The 25,625-nt window shown below is 39.9% G+C and overlaps 1 pseudogene across 1 annotated transcript in view; it reads right to left on the reverse strand.

The window, feature by feature from the left end:
• The window catches only part of LOC308355939 (BAR/IMD domain-containing adapter protein 2-like 1), a 73,009-nt pseudogene that overhangs the window by 37,384 nt on the left and 10,000 nt on the right, over nucleotides 1-25,625 (reverse strand). The window contains exon 3 of the transcript in view: nucleotides 3,085-3,160. The product of the transcript in view is annotated as a BAR/IMD domain-containing adapter protein 2-like 1 (transcript). The remainder of the gene's footprint in view (nucleotides 1-3,084; nucleotides 3,161-25,625) is intronic.

Below are 25,625 nucleotides of genomic sequence, written 5' to 3' on the forward strand. Positions count from 1 at the left end.
TAGTGCTTTCTGATTCTCTGGTGTCAGCTAGAACGGAAGAAGAGAGGACTCCACCTAAAAACAAGGTTGGTATCCAATAAACTGTCAAGCTAATACGTGCAATATTTTAGTATGAAGATTTTATATTTTAAGATACAGATAAAGCTGAAAAGCAGTGGAAGAATGGCATGAAGTTTTACACAACATATAAACAAAATTTTTGGTTTGCATTCACACATTATGTTGAAATTTTTCATTAACTGATGACTTATGTTTAAAACTAACTTCAGAATGGCAGGGGGCGCCTGGGTGGCTCAGCGGGTTAAAGCCTCTGCCTGCCTCCATGCCTACTTATGATCTCTGCCTGTCAAATAAATAAACAAAATCTTTTTTTTAAAACATCTTATTTATTTGATAGAGATCATAAGTAGGCAGAGAGGCAGGCAGAGAGAGAAAGAGAAGCAGGCGTCCCACTGAGCAGAGAGCCCGATGCGGGGCTCGATCCCAGGACCCTGGGATCATGACCCTAGCCGAAGGCAGAGGCTTTAACCTACTGAGCCACCCAGTTGCCCCTAAATAAATAAAATCTTAAAAAAAAAAAAAAAACAAACCCTAACTTCAGAATGGCAAAATGTCCTTGCTTTTACAATAAAGTAGAGCTAACTTTAAAAACTACATAATTGATCCAGAACTTAATAAAGAGTCAAACAATATTCTCATAATTTTGCCATCCCCGCTTTGTGAATAAGAGAGTTTAAGAGAGTTTCTATCACTTATTGTTTTAAGGAAACAAAGCACATTTGTTCTATTTTAGTAGTTGACCAACTAATTTACCTATCTAATCTATATACTTCTACCAGATTAATTTTCCCTTAAGATATGATTTCATCAGGCTACAATTCTGCTCAAAAACTTGTAATGGCCTCTACTGCCCAAAGTGTAAGCCCATATGTCATAGAGTTCATGGTAGATTTGTATAGTAATGGCCTTCAATAAACCACACCTCCCAGAATTCCCAACCTTTGTAGTTGCCTATACATCGATGGGTGGTTTGGTCATCTGACTTGCCTTGGCCAATGGGATGTCAGCAGGATAACTCCCACAGAGGTCTGCACTCTTGCAACAGCCTGCTGTGTCGCTGGGAAGGAGGGAGGGAAGGAGCCCAGCGCCCTGGCTGACTGCAGCTGCAGGACTGAGCCCCTGGGGGCTAGAGAACTGCACTGTCTTTACAGGACCTTGAGAAATAATAAACTATTGTCTTAGGCCACCAAGTTTAGGGACCCTTGATAAGGTGACAATAGGTAACTGACGCTGCATTCAAATGCATTAATAACCTGACCCTACTCCACCTTGTATTTTACTATTCCCCAACAGCTTCCCACCCATGCCAGTGTGGGTCTCAGATCTTGGCTTGGGTGCTGTCTTTTCTGCCTGAAACTTAACATCCGTCAGTTAGCACAGCTCCTACAAGGCCCACTGCCTGCTCCATTCCCCACCAACTTTCACTACTCAAATTCCTGTGATGCTGCTCATTCCATGCTCTTTGTTAGCTTCGCATGTTGTCCTGATTTATGACCCAAGTGTCAAATGCACATGTGGCATCCTAAACTATGCTACAAATTCTTCAAGGACTTTACAAATTCTTCTTGATTTCTCAATGGCTTCAGTCAAAAACAGATGGCCTGCAAAGAAACCTGGAAATACTTTAGAAGTGCAGAATAGTCCCTTTAGGGAGAAGCCTTGTTAGCAAGAGACTAAGCTGCTGGCAGGTCATTGAGTCACCTTATAAAACTCTGCCTCAGAGAGGTAACAAGCGCTAGAAAAAACCAACCAAACAAACAAACCAACCACTGGGGGTCATAGTGATTTCCTTCACATGGGCATCCAAGGCAATGACTTTGTGGCCTTGTGCTAAGAAGTCATCAAGGGAGAGTCAGCTGTGCAAGAATTCTGAAACAAGTCTCCTTCCTGATCTTTGAAAGGGTGAGGGGTTACCTACAGAAGTCACTGATACTGCTTGGGGGATGAGGGAGGATTTCCGAGCGCTGCAAATGTCTGGCAAACAGCACAGAGATGCAGAAGAAAGTAAATAAGCACTTTACTTTTCCGTGACTATGACAACTGGACACCTGTCATCCAAAGTCTAGCTACCATACCCCCCTTTTCCTGGGGCATACTTATGCGGAGGGTGTGTAAGTTCATGGGTTTATTCTCAAAATCTCAAGAGGTAACAACCAAAGGTGGGCCATGGTGAAAGGGAGAAACAAGCTATACATAAAAAAACACATAACCTGATCTTAAGTTTTCAAATCTAAAACTGTTAAAAACTAAATTTTCTACTTACATTACTTGGTGGTCTTAGTGTGGTATAGGGTGAAATGGGGTCTGAACATTTTGGGGGTGACACTTGTTACGTAAGGAGAATTGTTTTGACTGTGTTAGAATTTGGTGATTTGGCATCTCAAGTTTTTAAGGTGATCATTGATAACATTCACCTTTTAGTAGGGAAATGCATGTAGAGATGCAGGTCAGCTATCTCAAAAAAAAAGTCTTGAAACTAGTGAACAAGTCTGGTTCACACAGAGAGACAAAAGCAATGTTTGAATTCATTTTACAGAAAACACTCATCTTGAAATGAGATCTAAGTTCAACCTTTAATTTTTCCATTCAGGCTAAAAATTTGCTCATATCACTATCAAAATTATAGACCCAAAGGCAAGAGATTCTTCTTTATAAAGAGAACAATTCCTCTGCTACAAGATACTAACAAATATCTTAAATACACATTTCATACGTTATTAATTCACAAAGAATTTGTTTTGCACAGTGGAAAACATATTGACGGCAATGACATAAAATACCGAGTCACATCAACAACCATGATTTGATCATTAAATGTATCACTTATAACAGTCTATGATTCCATTTATTCATTTCAAATACACTAATATCCTATCATTGCAAACTTCCGTAGAATTAAATAATTTCAACCAACTTAAAGATCTTTAAAAAATTCACTATTAAGCACATCAAAATAAATAAGTAAAATATTTACTGAATGGTTTTTATATGTGCACTATATTTATAAATTTAGAAGAGACTTACCATTAACAGCTTTTTCATAATTTTTTCCTAGGTTTATTAAATTTCGTAGCCCAGGATTGAAATGTTCCATAACATTCTGACAAATAAACAAAACAAACTAATAAAGTAAGCAAACAGTAGATCAAATAATCTTTAGATTTTGTCACTACATAACCTGGGATACCTATGTATGCTTGCCAGTATAGTCTACAATGCCATGAACGTTTATTTCAAATAATAAAGAGCACATATTTCCTTACGGATGGAACAGGGTCCTTGCACCAGCTAGGCATGTGTAACCCTTTTCCATTGCCCAAGGGCTGCCTAGAACCTACTGTAAGTGGAGCAAGTGGCAGATACGCATACCTACAAAGCATACCCCACAGGGGCTGTGGGGCCAGAAGCTGATGCTCCCTTTGGGGTTTAAGTAGGTTAATGGTTGTCAGGCTAGGGTTAAAAACAGGTGCACATGATTGGAACTTAATTATATGAGCAATGTCTTGAACAGAAATTTCTGAGATCTTGTTTTTTCATTAAGTACTTATGTAGTAACCATCAAGTGGTAGGTCCTATGCACACAGTAGATGGGAAGGCATGGTTTCCCTATCATGGATTTCATGATGCCATAGCATGCAAATGTTATAGTTTTCCTTTTTGAAAGTGTCATTCCTGTAGCACTAGAAAGTAATAAACATAGAAACTATTGTTTCTATGGTAACTATTGAGACAGGCAATTATTTAGACTGTTGACCTAAATTTAAAATATCCTAAATCGAAGTAGAGACCGTTCCAACAGGGCTCTGACTTCTTGACTCAGAACACATGGTGACTGAATGTATCTACAAATACATTCCACCTACGAATAATGAGCTTCACAGTATTAATCATTCCAGACAGACCATTCAAGTCTCCTTACTCTCCCCCTCAAAATGTGAACCCTGTTTGTAGAGGACCAAGCAATAAAAAGAATGAAAAATACCCAACATTCAAAGAGGCAGATACTTGATATACATGCTCTGCTGGATAAAAAGGTTCTCCTTTATAAATCAGTACAGAGAGAATAACCTTTATTTTATCAAACAGTGATAAAGGCTTATCATGAAAAACAATCCCTCAGACCTGAACTTACTCCCAAGAGCACTTTCAACTAAGCTGTTATTCTTGTATTTATTTCCATAGTTTTGGATAATATTCTTGATTTTTCAATTTTGGAAAATAACCGCTGGCTTTCTACTACAGTACATGAGGGCTCCGCTCTCCACACCACCCCTTTCCCTACTTCAATCTTTCCTATATAATTAAAGGGCAATTTCCTAGTAAGTCGATAGTGTTTATTAGGACTTTGTAAATACCCGTCATACAATGCAAGGAATATACTAAGGATTATGTTTCCTTTCTTGATACGGTCTCTCTTTCTCCTGGGATTAACAATCATCTCATCCCCCTCCTCCCAGCTTAGTTTTCAATGAATCCACCTTAAATTTTTCCACATGCTCTATCACATCTAACAGAAGTCTATCAGTATTTTTCAAATGCACAAAGTTGTCAGCTAATCTTCCATTCCATTTTCTCCCAGAACTTCCTCCAAGGACTCTCCATCCTCTTGCTCAGTCTGGCCTGACTGTCCCTGCCATGCTGTTACCCTTGCATGTCCCTTTCTGATCCCCTGTGTTAGAGTTTTTGTTACCTGGACTCCACACCTTCCTCTTTCTTATTTATTCCTATTTGCTGGAGATCATTTTCCAAGAGAAACCTAAGAAATGATGCCCAAGAGGTAAGTCTGAGTCCCCATGTGTCTGAAATTATCTTTACCTTGACATTTGATTGATATTTTGCTGGGTAGAGTATTACAGAGCTCAAGTGGATTCTCCCTTAGAATTTTAAAGATATTGCTCCACTATTTTTAACATCCGGTTTTGCTATTGATAAGTCAGTTGTCATTTCTTCTTCCTTTGTATAGAACTTTGGTAGGGGGATGCTTATTTCTGGAAGCTCTGTGTACTACGTAATGGTCTACCTCAGCGTGGGACTTTTTTCATTTATTTTACTGGGCACTTGATTCACCCCTTCCATATAAAAAATTACATCCTTTAGGTCTGAAAAATGTTCCTATTTTATTTCTTATCTCTCCCAACTTTCTGAAATTCTGATGAGTATTTTACATACCCTGATTTCTTCTCTAATCATTTTACCTTTCTTCTCTGATTTTCCACTTTTTGTTTCCCCATTTCTGACAGCTAACAACTTCACATTCCAAACTCTTTTATTATGTTATTTTATTTTTAAAGATTTATTTATTTTGGAGAGAGGGAGGGAGGGAGTGCACCCAAGGGCAGGGAGGGGCAGAGAGAGGAGAGACAGAATCTTGCGCTGCGTCCCCACTAGGGCTCTTTCAGAGACTTTAGTTATCCTCCTGCACCCCTCATCCTGTTTCTCTTCAGGATTTATCTGAGAGATAGAGCACGAGTGAGTGAGCATGAGAGAAGGGGTAGGGGCAGAAGTAAAGAAACTTCAAGCAGACTCCCCCACTGAGTGCGGAGCCCAGTGCAGGGCTCAATCCCATGACCCATGAGATCATGACCTAAGCTGAAACCCAGAGTTGGATGCTTAACCAAGTCAACCAGAGTTGGATACTTAACCAAGTCAACCAGGCACCCCCGGTTATTCCTTTTTAAAAGCATCGCATTCTCGTTTTGTGAATGTAATATTGTCTCTAATTTGAATCAAACTGAAAGTAATATTTTTTTATTTTTAAAAAATTTTGTTTATTTTTTAATTTCTTTTTTAAAAATTTTAATTTTTTCTTTCTTTCTTTTCTTTTAAATTAAATTTTTTATTTATTTTCAGCGTAACAGTATTCATTGTTTTTTCACCACAGCCAGTGCTCCATGCAATCTGTGCCCTCCCTAATACCCACCACCTGGTTCCCCCAACCTCCCACCCGCCCCCCACCCCTTCAAAACCCTCAGGTTGTTTTTCAGAGTCCATAGTCTCTCATGGTTCACCTCCCCTTCCAATTTCCCTCAACTCCCTTCTCCTCTCCATCTACCCTTGTTCTCTATATTATTTGTTATGCTCCACAAATAAGTGAAACCATATGATACTTGAAAGTAATATTTTTGTTATTTTCTTCCAGGTCCCCATGTTATCTCCTGATTATTTCTTTTCATTGTTTGGTATCCATCTGTCTTTTATGTTGGAGACTTTCATGAAACATCTGGTGAAACGTGATCACCAGTTCGTATTTAAGAGTAAAGCCCGAAAGAGGGATGACTAGGTGGCTCAGTGGGTTAAAGCCTCTGCCTTTGGCTCAGGTCATGATCCCAGGGTCCTGGATCGAGCCCCACATCAGGCTCTCTGTTCGGCAGGGAGGCTGCTTCCTCTTCTCTCTCTGCCTGCCTCTCTGCCTACTTGTGATCTGTCTGTCAAATAAATAAATAAAATCTTTAAAAAGAAAAAAAAAGAGTAAAGCCCTAGAATGGTGGTTTGAAGCTTGTGGGTGTGGGTGTATACACAGGGTGGTTGTTGACTAGGCTTCATTTGGAGTGACTGGACAAGTCAGCTATAGAGAAACTGGCCCTGTGACAGTAACCAGGGCCCACTGAGTCTCTTCAGAGAAATTTCTCATTTTCTATTAAGGGTAGGGGAAAAGGCAATCACCAGGTGGTCAGCTTTCCCCATCACAAAGGGGAGTGGGTTGGGAATTCCACAGTTTAGTGGCCTGATTTTTACTGAACTCCCCTGCTCTCTGCTCCAGGGTTTCTTCCCTCCTGCTGGTGTTTTCACATGGAGAACTCCTCTGATTCAATATACCCTAAGATTAAATCTCCAGTCTGCCAGGCAGAGAGAGCTGCTGGTAGTACTGGTGACTGGGGTAGGAAAGGGAAACTAGCAGTTTAACCAACCTGTGTAACTCCTACTCCAGCCCTGGGTGTCCCCTCCATCCCAACCTTCTGTGGGGCTGCTCCTCAGCCTCTGGGTGAATGGCTCCACCCTCATCAGTTCTCCCACTGCAGATTCTTTAGGTTTTCTCAAGGCACATACCACTCCTCTGTCCATTTTCTATCACCCCCAATTTTCTTAGGCCTTTTGTCAACTGCTAAGTGTTTTTTCAAGCCTTTACAGCATGGGTTTACGGTTCCCTCCCTTCCTTTTAAAGTTCTGCTGCTTTCAATTAATGTATTATTTGAAGAAAAAGAAAAAAAAAAAAACCTCATGGTCAATCTGCTGTGCTCAACTGGAAGTCCATTCACCCTGTGTTATTAGAGCCCCTGTCTGAGCCCCATTCACAACCAATAGTCATAAAGCCCCAAAGCCAAGGATGACTCCCCTACCAGTCTCTCTGTAAGATGGCAAGCCTCAACACCTGATCACAGGGACCTGTGGCCACAGCTGCTATTTCTATCATCTTTCTCAATTCCCGTTTTGTTTTTAAGCCATTTTGAAATCATTTAACATTCACAAGAAGTTGTAAAAACTGCACGGAATTCTCAGGTAGGCTTCCCCTAATGGTAACTTATATAACCATAGTACAGTATCAAAACCAGGAAACTGACAATGGTACAACACTTATTAGCTAAACTACAGACTTTATTTGTATTTACCGGTTTTTATATCACTCATTTGGGGGAGAGGGTACATTATTTCTATGAAATTTTACCACATATGCAGATTTGTTTAACCATCACCACAGTTATAATATAGAAATATTCCATTAGCACAATGATCGCCCTCATGCAACCCCTCTATAGCCACATCATCCTCAACAGTCTTGGCAACCACTGATTTTAATCACTGTAATTTTGTCATTGTGAGAATGTTATATAAATGGAATTATACAGTATGTGACCTTTGAGACTGGTTTTTTCACTCAGCACAATGCACATAAGAGCCATCCAAGTTGCTGGGTGTTATCAATAGTTTATTCCCTTTTTTGGCTGGTAGTATTCCACAGCATGAATGTATCACAATTTATACATTTGCCCATTGAATATATGGGTTGTTTATAGTCTTCTGCAATTGCAAATACACCTGACATGGACAATCACATAGGGGTTTTCTCGTGAACGTAAGTATTCATATCTCTAGGATAAATATCTAGGAGTTCAACTGCTGCATCATATGGTAGTTATATGTTCAATTTTCTAAGAAACTGCCAAACTATCTTCCTGAGTGCTTGTGCCATTTTACATTCCCATCAGTAATGTATGAGAGTTTCAGTAATTTTTTTTAAAAGATTTTTTTATTTATTTGACAGAGAGAGCAATCACAAGTAGGCAGAGAGGCAGGCAGAGAGAGAGTGGGAAGCAGGCTCCTCCCTGAGCAGAGCCCGATGGGGGCTCGATCCCAGGACCCTGAGATCATGACCCGAGATGAAGGCAGAGGCTTAACCCACTGAGCCACCCAGGTGCCCCAGTAATTTTTAAAATCTAATAACTTCATTAGAAAATAATTACTTTTTAATAAAAAGATAAAACTACTCTTCAAATATCTCTTTTAAAATTCTTATAATAATTTTACGAGACCAAGTCTGGATGTTGAGAACGTAAGTTTTTTTTTTTTTTTTAAGATTTTATTTATTTGCCAGAGAGAGAGAGAGAGAGAGAGAGTACACACAAGCAGGCAGAGGCAGCGAGAAAAGCAGGCTCCCTGCAGAGCAAGGAGCCTGATGCAGGACTCGATCCTAGGACCCTGGGATCATGACCTGAGCCGAAGGCAGCGGCTTAACCAATTGAGCCACCCAGGCGTCCCGAGAAGGTAAGTTTTAATTAAAAGATAAAACTTTAAAAAAACATCATTTAAAATTCTTACACTAATCTTTTAATGCTGAGTCTCAGCGGGTAATAATATAAGGAAACAGATACAGAGTTAACCCCCCTACTAGCATATAAGCAGTCATAAAAAGAAGCCCAGACCTGTGTTCTTTCTTTCTTTCTTTTTTTTTTTAAGATTTTATTTATTTATTTGACAGACAGAGATCACAAGCAGGCAGAGAGGCAGGCAGAGAGAGAGAGGTGGAAGCAGGCTCCCTGCTGAGCAGAGAGCCTGATGGCTCAATCCCAGGACCCTAGAGTCATGACATGAGCTGAAGGCAGAGGCTTTAACCCACTGAACCACCCAGGCGCCCCTGTTCTTTCTTAAGATTATTCCTAGTTCAGCTTACCCAAATAAGGGGAAAATATAATTTGGTCTCTTAATATAATTCTTGAAATGCTTACATGTAAGTCCTATCTTAAAATATGAAAAACAATTAACAAGAACTTCCAAAGTTAACACCAAGCATAAACCACTATCCAAATGATGCTACTGGGGAAAAACAAGTTAACTACTAAGACCTGGGACTACAATAAGCTTCATAGAAAAATATAAGGGTTTTTTTGTTGTTGTTTTTTAAAAGATTTTATTTATTTATTTGACAGAGAGAGAGATCACAAGTAGGCAGGGAGGCAGGTGGGGTGGGGGGTTGGGGGGGTAGGCGGGTGGGAGCAGGCTCCCTGCTGAGGAGAGAACCTGAAGCGGAGCTCTATCTCAGGACCCTGGGATCACAACCTCAGCTGAAGGCAGAGGCTTAACCCACTGAGCCACCCAGGCGCCCCAAAAATACAAGTTTTTAAGCTTGAAAGTTCAACAAATACTTCAATTCCTTATTATTTAGCTTTAGCTACAGAAATATTTTCCCCCAGGAACTCTGGTCCCTTTGAACAGTGGAAAATCCGCTTCTACCCTGGCTCTTGGCCATTAATCTAGTAATTTCAGCTGAAGTACATGAATTTTTGAACCCAGGAACAAAAAAGCAGTGCTGCCTTTGTATTCCACAATCTGCAAAGTTTTATAAGTAGCAGTGGCTGTCTTTGTCAATTGAATGGGCCCCTCTTTTTTTTTTTAATTGGGTCAAAGGTCATATGCTTTGTTAAGGCTTGTTGAGACCCAAATTTCTTATATAGCCTAGGATTTTGAGAAAATCACCAGTAGTAATGAACAAATCCATTTTAATGTAGGTTTGGCACTAAGAATAAAAGGTTCAAGATACAAAGTACAAAAACAAAATAAATTATAAAAGGTATTAATGGTCCAAGAAACACTATTTTGTTATAATCAGTAACAAAAGCTTAGTATGTATTTTACCTGTTAATGCCTGGCAAGGAGGATAATTTGCCAAATCAGTTTCAACCAGAATGAGTTTCATTTCCATTCAGAGAGCAACATGGGTAGTCTAAACTAAAATAACTGGTGATATCACTGTACTACTTGTGCTGAGTCTCATATGAAGAAGAGTCTCATATGAAGAAGATAAAAGCTCAGTGGGGGTGGGGAGGAAGCTCAATCAGTGAGAGTAGGAAATTAACGATTAGCTGTTCTAAACAAAATGTTGAGGAATAGACCATTCAGAACTAGAAAGCACTTTCCACTAGATTTCTAGCTGGTCCATTTATCTCATGCTTTTTCCTTTGCTTCCTGCAGACCAACACATTATAATTTTAAACATAATTATACAATCTCAGGATGGCTTTAGTTTCCTCACTATTTGTATTTTTTCTTTCATTTTTGAAAAATTATTACCTTCACCAGTATGGAACTATAGACTATGAAGCATAAATTAATACAATTATGACTAGCCAGATAGTTAAACTGAGCTGAATTTAAATTTCTAAGAACTGGTTTCTTTACATTCCTTTTTTCAATTCTGTACAAGACCAAGGACAAATTATTTGGTACTTCTCATTTGAAAAATGCGGGTAATATTTATACTGGAATAAGCTTTTAAAAGTGATTTAAGAATCTCTAGTAGAGTTTTGTATTTTTCATACCCATCTTAAATGGTGAGCACAAGCCAAGTAAAGGAAAATAAGACAACAGAGATGTTTTGCTTGAAGTATTAAGTTACAGAAGAAATATTCAAGCATCAAATTCATAAAACACAAAAATGCTTATCAATCAAATGTGAATAGTGTTTTGGTTCTCCTTCAATCTGTATTACCTATCTATGCTACTAGCTATCAACTTACAGTGTTTATCAATTTGTATTATCTATCATTTTTAACCCACCATCCCAGTAGTAACGGGCCAGGGGAACATGGGATGAAAAAAACTGGGCGGGGGAGGGGGGGAACCCTGGGCAAATCACATAAACACCTCGCTAAGCTTCAATCTCCTCCTCTATTAAATGTAAATAATGATCATTTGGATCTCATGAGGAGTATAAAGATTCAATGAGATAAGTATTTATGAACACTGATGTGCTCTTCCAAGCACTTGATAGTACACACTGAATCAACTGTAATAATTGATATTCCAAGACAAAAGTCTAAAATATTAGCCAACTCTTCAAACAGATGAACATTCCCATTTCCACAGATGTCTCCAGATACCTTACTTTCTGTCTGTACCATGAAAGTAAATGATACTGGCTATTCTACCTTGAAGTGTCACGTCAGGATGAGAGAAACCATGAATACAAAAACCTCTAGAAAAGTGTGGGATACAAAGGAAACTGAAAGTGTTATTTCTTTTACTCAGTGAGAACATTTTATTCCTTTTTCTCCCTATGGGATACATTTGACGTTTATGGTGTACCACTATTTTTCAGGCTCTATGCCTAACATTTTACATGGGCTGTCTCATTAGATCCTAACAACATGATTATTATTATCTTCATTTTATGGGTGAGACACCAAAGCTTTGAGATGCTAACTTGAAAAACCTTGCTTAATCAGGTCCCACAGGTAATGCCCAGGCAGCCTCCCTGCTAACCTTTGCACTCACCCCTCAGGACTCAACCCCTTGAACTAGATTGTCGGATCAAGTGACTGAAAATGCTTATATGACAGAGCACTATTCTAGTATGAGAAATTATGGGAGTCTCTACAATATTTTCTTTTTAGATGATTTCTTGTGATAGTACTCCTGACTTTTTATGAATAACATCTTCTAATGGCAGCACAATATTCACCAATTCTACCCAAGCAAACAAATATTTGACATTCTTCTTCTATTTCCCTTAAAAAAAAAAAAAGTAAAGAAGATTCCTCAACTACCTGTGGCCTCATAGGAATAATGGTCAATACTACCATATTGATTTCCTTCAGCATCAAGGAATCACAACACTTCAGAACGACATTACCAAACCACAGGATGCTCTAACCACCTCAGTAGATTCTCCCTAGGGAGCCATCAATTAAGAATGCTGTTCATTTTCTAACTCCTATTTTATACTTTTATATGTACATGTATTTAGTCATGAATGATATATAATTTTCCTTTGTACATTTTAATAAATGGTATCATAATACATTTCAGCCACATTTTTTTTTATTCAGTGTTATGTTCCTGAGACCTGTCCACCTTGTCGTATAATGACTAGTCTATTCCTATTTAACCTCTGTATGGCATCCCATTGTGACAGCTAGTTTTAGGAGTCTGCACGACGGGTATGGTACCCAGTCAGTCAATTAGATACTAACGTAGGTGTTGCTGTGAAGGAATGCTACAGATGTGGTTAACATCTACAACCAGTTTACTTTAAGCATTATTCTCAATAATCTGGGTAGGCTTCATTTAATCAGCTGAAAAGCCTTTAGAATAAAACTAAGGTTTCCCTGAGGAAGATGACATTCTGCCTGTGGACCGCAGTATAAGCTTCTAGTCTGCCAGCCTGCCTACACATTTCAGACTTCCCAGCCTTCACAATCAAGTAAGCCAATTTCTTCATTTCCTCTGAGTGGCATTTAGATGGTTTACAAGTTATGGCTAATATCAAGTATGGAGCAAGGGATTGTACACGTGTCCTTGAACACACAGGTATGAAGAAATTACCTAAACAAAGAATTGCTGAAGCACAGGGTTTGTGACAGATTTTTCAATTTTGTTAGATACCACCAGACAGGTGTACCTGAGTGGCTCAGTAGGTTAAGCATCTGCCTTCAGCTCAGGTCATCATCCTTGGGTCCCAGGATCGAGCCCTGCATGGGACTCCCTGCTCAGTGGGAAGTCTGCTTCTCCCTCTCCCTCTGCCCCCCTTCCCCTGCACACTTGCGCTCTCGCTCTCCCTCACTTGCTCACGCTCTCTCAAATAAACAAAACCTTAAAAAAAAAAAAAAAGACACTGCCAAATACTTTGGAGAAAGCAGCTGCAACATGTGCTCCTATAACCACTGTATGAAAGTACTATCCTACCACACTCGAACCAACACTCGTCAAAGTGGAAAACGGTACTGTTGTAAAATAACCTTCACTGTCTCCCCTGTCAGCATTAAAAAAGTACACATGACTGGAAATATCTAAGTAGGAGAGGAGAAATGATGAAAGGTAGTTTACCCGTATATTACAATGGTTTTAGGCTCAACTATCTGTCATAGATTAAGGTTATCAGAGAGCATTATCCTTAACAGTAGGATAGGGCACCAAAAGCCTGGATATTTCCCATAATGAAGCAGGTTTGGACTCTGGCCACTCTGTCCCCTGCCTCCAATCATTGTGCTCCAAGGCACAATGGCCTCTGGACTGTTCTCAGAACAGGTCAAACCCATTCTCACCACAGGGATTTTGTACTTGCTCTCCTTCTGCCTGAAGACTCTCTTCCTGGATACCCACCCACCAGTCTCAGCACCGAAACTCTGAGACACTTTGTTCTGCTTGCCTCCTAACGTCCGGTAGCAGCTCCAGCCTTCCCTTCTCTCTAGCTCTGTGCTTCTCTTACTTCAAAAGGCTGTTCACTACCTCACAGGATACAACACATCAGTTTACTGCTGTCTTAGTAGGAACTGCATATAAAAGGCCAAGGACAACCTGTAGCATCAAGGGCAGTGCCTTGATCATTTAATGTACTCAGCAGCAGCAGTTTTCGATTACTGTTGTTGTTCTATAAGACACATATGTGCTCATGGATGAATCAGCTGCACATGGATGATGTGCCCCCAGCTCATCAGAACCTACTCAACAGACAGTGACCCAGGAGGCCAGTTAGCTACGAAAATCAGGCATGAGGTGATCCACCGCTTGCAACTTCATTACCTCAAAGTAACAGCTCCAACAGAGGGTCAAAAAAGCTGTAAGGTTCTGCCCTATAACTACAAGTCATAATTAAATTACAAAATCTGAAAATGTCAGTGTTTTCCTTTTAGGAAATAGGAATAGGAATAGGAAGGAATTTTGCCTTCCTAATCCTATGTTTCTCCAAGTTGATTTTTAAATTGATTTTAAAATTACTTTTTAAGTATCAGACAGTAATGTGGCCCTTTAAAAAGTACCTTATTGGGCATGTGGGTGGCTCAGTTGGTTAAGCAACTGCCTTTGGCTCAGGTCATGATCCCAGAGTCCTGGGATCGAGTCCCACATCAGGCTCCCTGCTCAGCGGGTAGCCTGTTTCTCCCTCTCCTCCCTGCTCCTGTCCTCTCTCATTATCTCTGTCTCTCTCTCTCCAATAAATAAAAAATCTTAAAAAAAAAAAAAAAAGTACCTTGTTAGGGGCACTTGGGTAGCTTAGTCAGCTAAGCAACTGGCTCTTGGTTTTGGCTCAGGTCATAATCTCAGGGTCCTGAGATCGGCCCCCATGTCAGGCTTGGTGCTCAGTGCAAACTCTGCTCGTCCCTCTCCCTCTGCTCCTCCCCACCCCCCAAAATAGAAAAATAAAATCTTAAAAAAAAAAGTACCTTGTTAGAAATACCTCAAATGTCCACCAACTGGTGCATAAATGATTATTCAACCATAAAAAGGAATAAAGTATCAATACACACAACATAGATGAACATCATGCTAAGTGAAAGAAGTCACAAAAGACCACATATTATATGATTCAATTTATATGAAATACCTAGTAAGACAAACTATAGAGAGCAGAAATATATTAGAGGTTACCTGGGGCTTAGAATGAGAATGAGGAATGACAGCAATGGTCACAAAGGACTTTTTGGCATGACGAAAATGTTATAAAACTGGATTGTGGTGATGGTTACACAATTCTGTAAGTTTACTGAAACAAATCACGGAATTGTACACTTAAAAGTAGTGATTTTTTTTTTTTTTACTGAATTATACCTCAATTAAGTTGTGTGTTTGGTTGTTGTTGTTGTTGTTTTTAAAGGAAAAAAACAGCTATAACAAAAGCCCTTGACTCTTCTTAACGTTCCAGGCTGCTAAGGGCTCAGGCTTTAAACCCTTAATGCTATGGAATGCCGCAAAGTTATGTCTTTGTTCATTCCTTGGTTGTTTCCAACTAGCCTGCCCACAGACAGCCAGGTGTATTGAGATGTAGGTCATGCACTGTGCTTTGTGAACACTGGTCCAGCACCATCCCGAAAAGTCCTACTGGTCTGCAAGCATTTTCCCATGTAGCTGTTAGCAGCAACTTCCCCTCCTAGAGTGATAATCAATTAGATCCATTAGTAGAAATAAATAACCCAGCTATTTTGAGAACAATCTCCTGCTGGATTAGCAGTTGCCTTTCCAGCTATGACTGGGGAAAAAGTTTGGCAAATGTTTCTCTCCAGGAAAAAAAAAAAAAGTCGTTTCTGTGTCCTTTTATAAAGATAGTTTCATAGGAAATCTTTAGCCCACAGAGAAAATTCACCATGAAAGTTTCTCTCTGACTTAAAAGTTGTTTTGCCTGCATTCTTCCTTTTCTTTCTTCTCTTCCACCGTATCCAAGCTTTGGTTTATAAGTAATTATTTCTGCAAAAGTGGTTCTTCAGAGCGCAAAGGGCATGCCAGAAATGAAGCCATGACACCCTCAGAGTTACATGGCTCCATTCCTTGGGACATCCTGAGCACTGGGCCAGTGACCAGCAAAGCACAGGGCTAGCTCTTTGGGCTTAGCTTCTCCTGAAAGAATATTCTCTGAATGTTCTAAAAGCACCTATTAGATCATGAGCTCCTTAAGAACCAACCGAGAGATGAGAATCAGTATAATCATCCAGAAAACTATGTATTGCTACCTCTTAAGATATACTACTAGAAGCAATAACATCTCCATGACCTTTTATTTCAGATTTCCTTGACAAACTCCACTTTCTCTAGTCTCTACTCATTTAGGTAGCAGGAACTGTTCTGAAGCAAAAGCAAAGTTAAGCAAAACAAAAAGATCCCACACTGGCAGGGTAAAGTAAGAAGTATGCTCTTATAACTTTCAAGGATTTTGCATGAAATTATCAACCCTGTCAAGAAAATTAAGTCCCAGCGCTATCCCACCCAGTAAATTAGTGTAAGAATCTAGGTACTCAATTGTTTTATTTTGTTTTAATTATGAAGGGAGAACCATGTTACAGGCAATTTGAGTCCATGACCATCCTTGATGAAGTAATTTGAAGAAAGAGTAATGACCTGAATCCTGCTCAACACTACAAAGTTTCATTCTATTTTAAATACTAGACAAAAGTTTTACATTTGTCTGCAGAATTATTTGAAACCACTTTCCTTCTAGTTTAAGTGCAGACAATTATACTGGGTCCAAGGTCCAACAGGTGATTGATTGATATATATATATATATATATATATATATATATATATATATATATGTATATCTCCACAGAGATACATATTTCTTGGCAGTGCAAAGAAAGCTTTTGGGGCTAAAAGCAGGCATTCCTAGCCTTGGCAATTAGCAAGCTATCAGACACTGTAACAATGTCTGACCCACACTGGCCTCAATTGGACAACGGATTTGGGGACCCTGCCCCAGATTTGAAGCAACTTTTGGACCTTGCACTTCAGGGGGAGTAGTACCTAGGAGAATGAAGTAAAAACCACTTCTTGAAATTCCAACTACGATGAAATCCGTATCCATTTTTGCTTGGTTCCCAGAGATGCACGTTCCTACTTAGAATAGAAACACAATCCTCCTTACAGCTAGAGTACCAAGAGGACTATTACATAACTCTCAATGGGAATCTGAAAATGGGCCTCTTCCAGTATTTTCCTATGGGTGGGGGGCAGGAAGGGTATTGTGGCAGATACAAGATAATGTGTACTTAGGTTTCGTTCCACTAATTCTGTAAAGTTCTTCTCATGTTTGGGCCTTTGAAACAACTATATATGTATGTGTTTAATATTTATTACATATCTACAGTGAACAGTGAACCCAGTCTTATGCTGGACATACAGAACACAAAGATGAATGAGGGAAGCATTCTAGCCCTTGAAAATGCATTGTCTAATAGGGAGACAGGTATTAAAAAAGTACCAAGGCAATCCAGACTGACATGGTGAAAATAAGAAATGCAAACATCTTTAATATTACTTGAATATCATGGGGTCAGGAGGGAGACAAACCATAAGACACTCTTAATGTCACAAAACAAACTGAGGGTGGCCGGGGGGAGGGGGATAGGGAGAGGGTGGTGGGGTTATGGACACTGGGGAGTGTATGTGCTATGGTGAGTGCTGTGAAGTGTGTAAACATGGTGATTCACAGACCTGTACCCCTGGGGCTAATAATATATGTTTATTAAAAAAATAAAAAATTTAAAAAAATATATATATATTACTTGAATATCACTTAGAAATATATACCTTTGGGGCACCTGGGTGGCTCAGTTGTTAAGTGTCTGCCTTCAGCTCAGGTCAGGATCCTGTGCTGGGATTGAGCCAGGATCCTGGGATTGAGCCCCCCATCGGACTCCCTGCTAGGCAGGAAGCCTGCTTCTCCCTCTCCCACTCCCCCTGCTTGTGTTCCCTCTCTTGCTGTCTCTCTGTCAAACAAATAAATAAAATCTTCTAAAAAAAAAAAAAAAGAAATATGTAACTTTATCACAGATAAATGGTTATCTATTAAGGGAACGGCAATTAAGTTACTGGGTCTCAATCAGCTGTCAACAGATAAAATACTTAAAAGACTATAGAGCACACTGGACTATTTGGTTGAGTGTTCCTACCTGCCTACTTACTGTTTTTAAAACAGTAAGGTGTGTCGTAGAATAAAAAGCAAGCAATGAATTTATAGGAGAGAATGTCTCATGTGCTGGGTCACATTTGTTTAGAAAGCCCTTAAAGTACTTAACAGGGAACAGGAACTTTACTAGATCAAGGTAAACCGCTGACTTCATATACAAGTGACATTATTTTTGTATTCACTAGTTGTTTCCAAATGCTATTCTTACATCATATCTCAAATAATTCTAGTGGAACTTCCCTCACCCAGACCCTGTGAAATGGATGATTTGTTTTCCATTAAAACTGCAACCCTGGGGCACCTGGGTGGCTCAGTCCGTTAAGCATCCAGCATCCAACTCTTGATTTTGGCTCAGGTCATGATCTCAGGGTCGTGGGATCGAGCCCTGCACCAGGCTCCAATGCTCAGTGTGGAGCCTACTTGGGATTCCTTCCCTCTGCCCCTCCCCCCACTCACACTCTTTCTCAATAAATCTTAAAAAAACAAAACTAAACTGTAGCCCTTGCAACTGAGAAATATTGTTCAGAAACCTAAAATAATTTAAAAATACTTCAAGTTTATTACATATAGTTCTCAGATACCCGTAAGGGGAATCAAAACTTCTAATTTCTTTTTTGGTTTTGTTTCTCATGTGATTCTCTCTTATCCAACTTTCCAAAGACTTCTTACAACTTGCCTTAAAACCTCTTGAACTTAACTTGCACATACATTTTTTTTTTCTTTCTTCCAATAGTGAGACAAAACAAAGTCCAAAGAACTGAATTGGTAAAGGCAGGACCCCTCTGAGAAAGAGGGTGGGGAAAGGAGCAAGGAAACACAATTGATATAGGCAAGCCAAGGGAAAGCAGAAAGGTTGGAGAGACTAAAACCTCGACATTGTTGTCCTGTCATAAGCTATAAACTCTAGAAAAGCACAGACTGTGTTTTTTTTTTCCTCCAGTGTGGTTCCTAGTGGTGACCACAGTGCTTGGTGCAACTGAGGTGCATAAAAAAAAACAGTTGGGAGAATGAATGTGGATAGTAAGCTTGACACATCCATAACAGATGCTCAAAACATCACAGCCATTATTACCAGTGCTAGCTCAGTCCCCTTGGCCACCAAGCTGAGGATTTTAACTACAACTGTGTAATAAGCATAGATCTTCAATATTTATTCAAGAAATTGTTCTGACTTCTCCTGTGCTCCAGCACAGTGAGGAATTAAGAAGGAAAAAAAAAAAAACCCTCAAGAAGTGTACAGCTCATTGACAGAAAAATTTGTGCCAATGATTTCAACGCTATTCTTTTATCAAATATTTACTCAGCTCTGCCTCTATGTCAGTCACTCTATTAGATACCGGGGATACGCAGTAAACAAAATAGATGAAAATCAATGCTCTCATAGTGGCTACATTCCAGTAAACACACGCTACTACTGCTAACACACTCTTCTAAGAGCTTTCATGTATTACGACGTTCAATCTTCACAATAACCAGAGGTAGGCACTACTATCGTCCTTATTTTATAGATGAGAAAATTGAAGCACAAGGTCAAATGGAGGACTATGACATTAAGTACATACAAAAATCTGGGATAAGAAAGGACGGACTGGTCAGCTGAATAAGCGATCTTCTCAAAGAGTGCAACAATTGGACTAAGTGTCCTATAAGGACAATGTTTTGCATGTTTAAAGTGTGCTTACACACTTAGAAATATACACTATGGTGGAACATAGTTGACGTCCTGCACCTCAAGCTGCTCCAAGTATAAGATGAAGCCCATGATAAAATAAACCAGTTGGTCAATACCTTTAGAGTTTTATTTAAAAAAAATACAAACATAGGGGCACCTGGCTGGCTCAGTCGGTAAAGCATGCGACTCCTGATTTCAGAGTTGTGAGTTCAAGCCCACGTTGGGCATACAACTTAATTTAAAATAATATATGTGTGTGCGTGCGTGTATGCATGCATATATATACACGCGCACACACACGTAATATATAAATATATACACATATAATTGAACCACTTAAGTTAAAGGAATTATCATTGTCATTTTCCTGATTTTCTTTTACCACCTGAGTTTCTGTGGCCAGATAAGATTGGTCTGTTAGCCTGGGTCTCAGACATCTATACCTGATAAGAATATGAAGGTGGCCAGGGTTTTCTTCGGCACAGCTTTCCCCTCCCCATACAGGCAGAGGCTTTCCTCCTCCTGACTCAGGAAGGGGCTGCTTCAGCCTGAAGGCTGAAGAGAAGCACTTAGGGTGGCTGGTAAACAGTTCACCTAAGATCTGTTCTGACTCCCAACTCCAAACTTCTTCATTATTTATTATTCTACACAATGTGTTCTCATCATCTGAACTTTTAGCCTTATTTCTGACAGGTTATTATTACTGCTTCTATACCTTTTTTTGTCCTTGTTATTACTACTTTTAAACCTTTCAAGAATACAGCTGTACCTAAAGGGATTGGCTTCTTGCAACATCAGTAACAAGACTCTTAAGCGATAGATGTAAAAACTGGAATTTGGGGGGTTCTCAGTTTTGTTGCATTCTTTTCTGTTGTATTCATAGTCTCTTAGTAAATGTTAAAAATGCATTCCCATAAGTAGTAATTAAGAGAAAAACAGCGAGATTTTAAATTAGGTTTATCTTTGAAAGGTTAGCTTGCAAAACAGAGGTTAAAAAATGGCACATTTAGCTTAGTTTTTACCCACCAAAGTGGTGTATCAATTTCTGCTTTTTTAAACCTTAAAATTATAAAAATAATCCACACAAAGAAACTGTAAACATTCTAGAAGATAGAGTAAAAGTGATTAAGTAAAAGTCTCCCTCCCCTGCCCTGTAGTTTAACCATTGCTATACTTCCATACTTTTATAGAAGTAGAAATTGCTATTGTTTAGGGACTTTTCAACCTCAAAGCACCAAATAAAAAGCTTAACCAACAAACCTGAGGCCATCTTTACCCCCAGGCTGCTCTCCTTAAAGCACATGTAGCTCCAGAAAGCTGTGAGCCATCAGTTAGATCTCTGAGGGGTGCTCATTTGTTTTGCTCCCTGGACTGGGAAAACCTTCTGGTAATATTTTTCATTTATTTTTGAAAAAAAGAGGAACCAGCAACTTTTTATCTCATTTACACAAGTCTCACCTGTATCCATAAGGACTTGAGGCAGCTGTTAAAACCAGAACACAGTCTCTAAAATAATCATCAACCAAAAAAAACAGACTTAAGGTCTAGAAAACAGAAATAGGCATTCAAAAATCAAGGCTGAGGAAAGTATAAACAAAAGTACACAAGCCTAGGGGGGAGGAGTCAAGATGGCAGAGAAGTAGCAGGCTGAGACCACATCGGGTAGCAGGAGATCAGCTAGACGGCTTATCTAACCATTGTGAACACCTACAAATCCAACGGGAAATCGAAGAGAAGAAGAGCAACAATTCTAGAAACAGAAAATCGATCACTTTCTGAAAGGTAGGACCTGCGGAGAAGTGAATCCAAAGCGACGGGAAGATAGACCCCGGGGGGAGGGGCCGGCTCCCGGCAAGCGGCAGAGCAATGCACCACAAAATTGGGACTTTTAAAAGTCGGCTCCAGGGACGCCTGGGTGGCTCAGTTGGTTAAGCAGCTGCCTTCGGCTCAGGTCATGATCCCAGCGTCCTGGGATCGAGTCCCACATCGGGCTCCTTGCTCGGCAGGGAGCCTGCTTCTCCCTCTGCCTCTGCCTTCCACTCTGTCTACTTGTGCTCACTCTCGCTCCTCTCTCTCTCTGACAAATAAATAAAAAAAAAATAAAAATAAAAAAAGTCGGCTCCACTGGGAGACATCGCTCCAGAGGCTAAACCGGGGAGAAACCCAGGCAGGGTCAGCATAACCCCAGGTCCCGCGGGGTCACAGAAGGACTGGGGGTGTCTGAGTGCCGCAGAGCTCGCAGGTATTAGAGCGGGGAAGCCAGCTACAGCGATAAAGCCGAGGAGCGAGCTCTAAGCCCGGGGTTACCTTGAACCGGTCGCAGGCTGGGTGGGCTCGGAGCGCGGCTGGAGGCTGCGGAGACGGAAGCGACCCGGTGCTTTTCTCCAGCTCCAGCAATTGACTGCTTTCCTCCAGGCACGACCGCAGGCCAGGGAGGCGGGGCGGTTGGGTGCTTTGCTCTGAGAGGCACTGAGGAGCGGAATCCCAAGCTCTTGGCTCCTCTGGGCCGAGAGACTGGGAGGCCGCCATCTTCATTCCCGTCCTCTGGAACTCTATGGAAAGCGCTCAGGGAACAAAAGCTCCCGAAAGCAAACCCGAGCGGATTACTTAGCCCGGCCCCTGGCAAGGGCGGTGCAATTCCGCCTGCGGCAAAGACACTTGAGAATCACTACAACAGGCCCCTCCCCCTGAAGATCAACAAGAAACCCAGCCAAGACCAACTTCACTCACCAAGAACAGCGGAATTCCACAGCAGGAGAAAGCAAATCCTACCTGGACAAAATGACAAGGCGGAAAAACTCACCTCAAAAAAAAGAACAAGAGGCCATACCGAAGGCTGGAGACCTAATCAATACGGACATTGGTAACATGACAGATCTAGAGTTCAGAATGACAATTCTCAAGGTTCTAGCCGGGCTCGAAAAAGGCATAGAAGATATTAGAGAAACCCTCTCCGGAGAGATAAAAGCCCTTTCTGGAGAAATAAAAGAACTAAAATCTAACCAAGTGGAAATCAAAAAAGCTATTAATGAGGTGCAATCAAAAATGGCAGCTCTCACTGCTAGGATAAATGAGGCAGAAGAAAGAATTAGTGACATAGAAGACCAAATGACAGAGAATAAAGAAGCTGAGCAAAAGAGAGACAAACAAATACTGGACCATGAGGAGAGAATTCGAGAGATAAGCGATACCATAAGACGACACAACATTAGAATAATTGGGATTCCAGAAGAAGAAGAAAGAGAGAGGGGAGCAGAAGGTATATTGGAGACAATTATTGGAGAGAATTTCCCTAATATGGCAAAGGGAACAAACATTAAAATCCAGGAGATGCTAAGAACGCCCCTCAAAATCAATAAAAATAGGTCCATACCTCGTCACCTGATAGTAAAATTTACAAGTCTTAGCGACAAAGAGAAAATCCTGAAAGCAGCCCGGGAAAAGAAGTCTGTAACATACAAGGGTAAAAACATTAGATTGGCAGCAGACCTATCCACAGAGACTTGGCAGGCCAGAAAGAACTGGCATGATATATTCAGAGCACTAAACTAGAAAAACATGCAGCCAAGAATACTATATCCGGCTAGGCTATCATTGAAAAGAGAAGGAGAGATAAAGAGCTTCCAGGACAAACAAAAGCTGAAAGAATTTGCAAACACCAAACCAGCTCTACAGGAAATATTGAAAGGGGTCCTCTAAGCAAAGAGAGACCCTAAAAGTAGTAGATCAGAAAGAAACAGAGACAATATACAGTAACAGTTACCTTACAGGCAATACAATGGCAATAAATTCATATCTCTCAAGAGTTACCCTGAATGTTAATGGGCTAAATGCCCCAATCAAAAGACACAGGGTATCAGAATGGATAAAAAAACAAAACCCATCAATATGCTGCCTACAAGAAACTCATTTTAGACGCAAAGACACCTCCAGATTTAAAGTGAGGGGGTGGAAAACAATGTACCATGCTAATGGACATCAGAAGAAAGCTGGGGTGGCAATCCTTATATCAGATCAATTAGATTTTAAGCCAAAGACTATAATAAGAGATGAGGAAGGACACTATATCATACTCAAAGGGTCTGTCCAACAAGAAGACCTAACAATCTTAAATATCTATGCCCCTAACATGGGAGCAGCCAACTATATAAACCAATTAATAACAAAATCAAAGAAATACATCGACAGTAATACAATAATAGCAGGGGACTTTAACACTCCCCTCACTGAAATGGACAGATCATCTAAGCAAAAGATCAATAAGGAAATAAAGGCCTTAAATGACACACTGGACCAGATGGACATCACAGATATATTCAGAACATTCCATCCCAAAGCAACTGAATATACATTCTTCTCTAGTGCACATGGAACATTCTCCAGAATAGACCACATCCTGGGTCATAAATCAGGTCTCAATCGGTACCAAAAGATTGAGATCATTCCCTGCATATTTTCAGACCACAATGCTCTGAAGCTAGAACTCAATCACAAGAGGAAATTTGGAAAGAATGCAAATACATGGAGACTAAACAACATCCTTCTAAAAAATGAATGGGTCAACCAGGAAATTAAAGAAGAATTGAAAAAATTCATGGAAACAAATGATAATGAAAACACAACGGTTCAAAATTTGTGGGACACAACAAAGGCAGTCCTGAGAGGAAAATATATAGCGGTGCAAGCCTTTCTCAAGAAACAAGAAAGGTCTCAAATACACAACCTAACCCTACACCTAAAGGAGCTGGAGAGAGAACAACAAAGAAAACCTAAACCCAGCAGGAGAAGAGAAATCACAAAGATCAGAGCAGAAATCAATGAAATAGAAACTAAAAAAACAATAGAACAAATCAATAAAACTAGGAGCTGGTTCTTTGAAAGAATTAATAAGATTGATAAGCCCCTGGCCAGACTTATCAAAAAGAAAAGAGAAAGGACGCAAATAAATAAAATCATGAATGAAAGAGGAGAGATCACAACCAACACCAAAGAAATACAAACAATTATAAGAACATACTACGAGCAACTCTACGCCAACAAATTTGACAATCTGGAAGAAATGGATACATTTCTAGAGACGTATAAACTACCACAACTGAACCAGGAAGAAATAGATAACCTGAACAGACCCATAACCAGTAAGGAGATTGAAAAGTCATCAAAAATCTCCAAACAAACAAAAGTCCAGGAGCAGATGGCTTCCCAGGGGAATTTTACCAAACATTTAAAGAAGAATTAATTCCTATTCTCCTGAAACTGTTCTAAAAAATAGAAATGGAAGGAAAACTTCCAAACTCATTTTATGAGGCCAGCATCACCTTGATCCCAAAACCAGACAAGGATCCCACCAAAAAAGAGAATTACAGACCAATATCTTTGATGAACACAGATGCGAAAATTCTCACCAAAATACTGGCCAATAGGATCCAACAGTACATTAAAAGGATTATCCACCACGACCAAGTGGGATTTATTCCAGGGCTGCAAGGTTGGTTCAACATCCGCAAATCCATCAATGTGATACAATACATTAATAAAAGAAAGAGTAAGAACCATATAATACTCTCAATAGATGCTGAAAAAGCATTTGACAAAGTGCAGCATCCCTTCCTGATTAAAACTCTTCAAAGTGTAGGGATAGAAGGCACATACCTCAATATTATCAAAGCCATCTATGGAAAAACCCACCGCAAATATCATTCTCAATGGAGAAAAACTGAAAGCTTTTCTGCTAAGGTCAGGAACACGGCAGTTATCACCACTGCTGTTCAACATAGTACTAGAAGTCCTAGCCTCAGCAATCAGACAACAAAAAGAAATTAAAGGCATCCAAATCGGCAAAGAAGAAGTCAAACTATCACTCTTTGCAGATGATATGATACTATATGTGGAAAACCCAAAAGGCTCCACTCCAAAACTGCTAGAACTTATACATGAATTCAGTAAAGTGTCAGGATATAAAGTCAATGCACAGAAATCAGTCGCATTTCTTTACACTAACAACAAGA

Source organism: Martes martes, assembly GCF_963455335.1.
Source record: "Martes martes genome assembly, chromosome: 15".
Classification (NCBI taxonomy): domain Eukaryota; kingdom Metazoa; phylum Chordata; class Mammalia; order Carnivora; family Mustelidae; genus Martes; species Martes martes.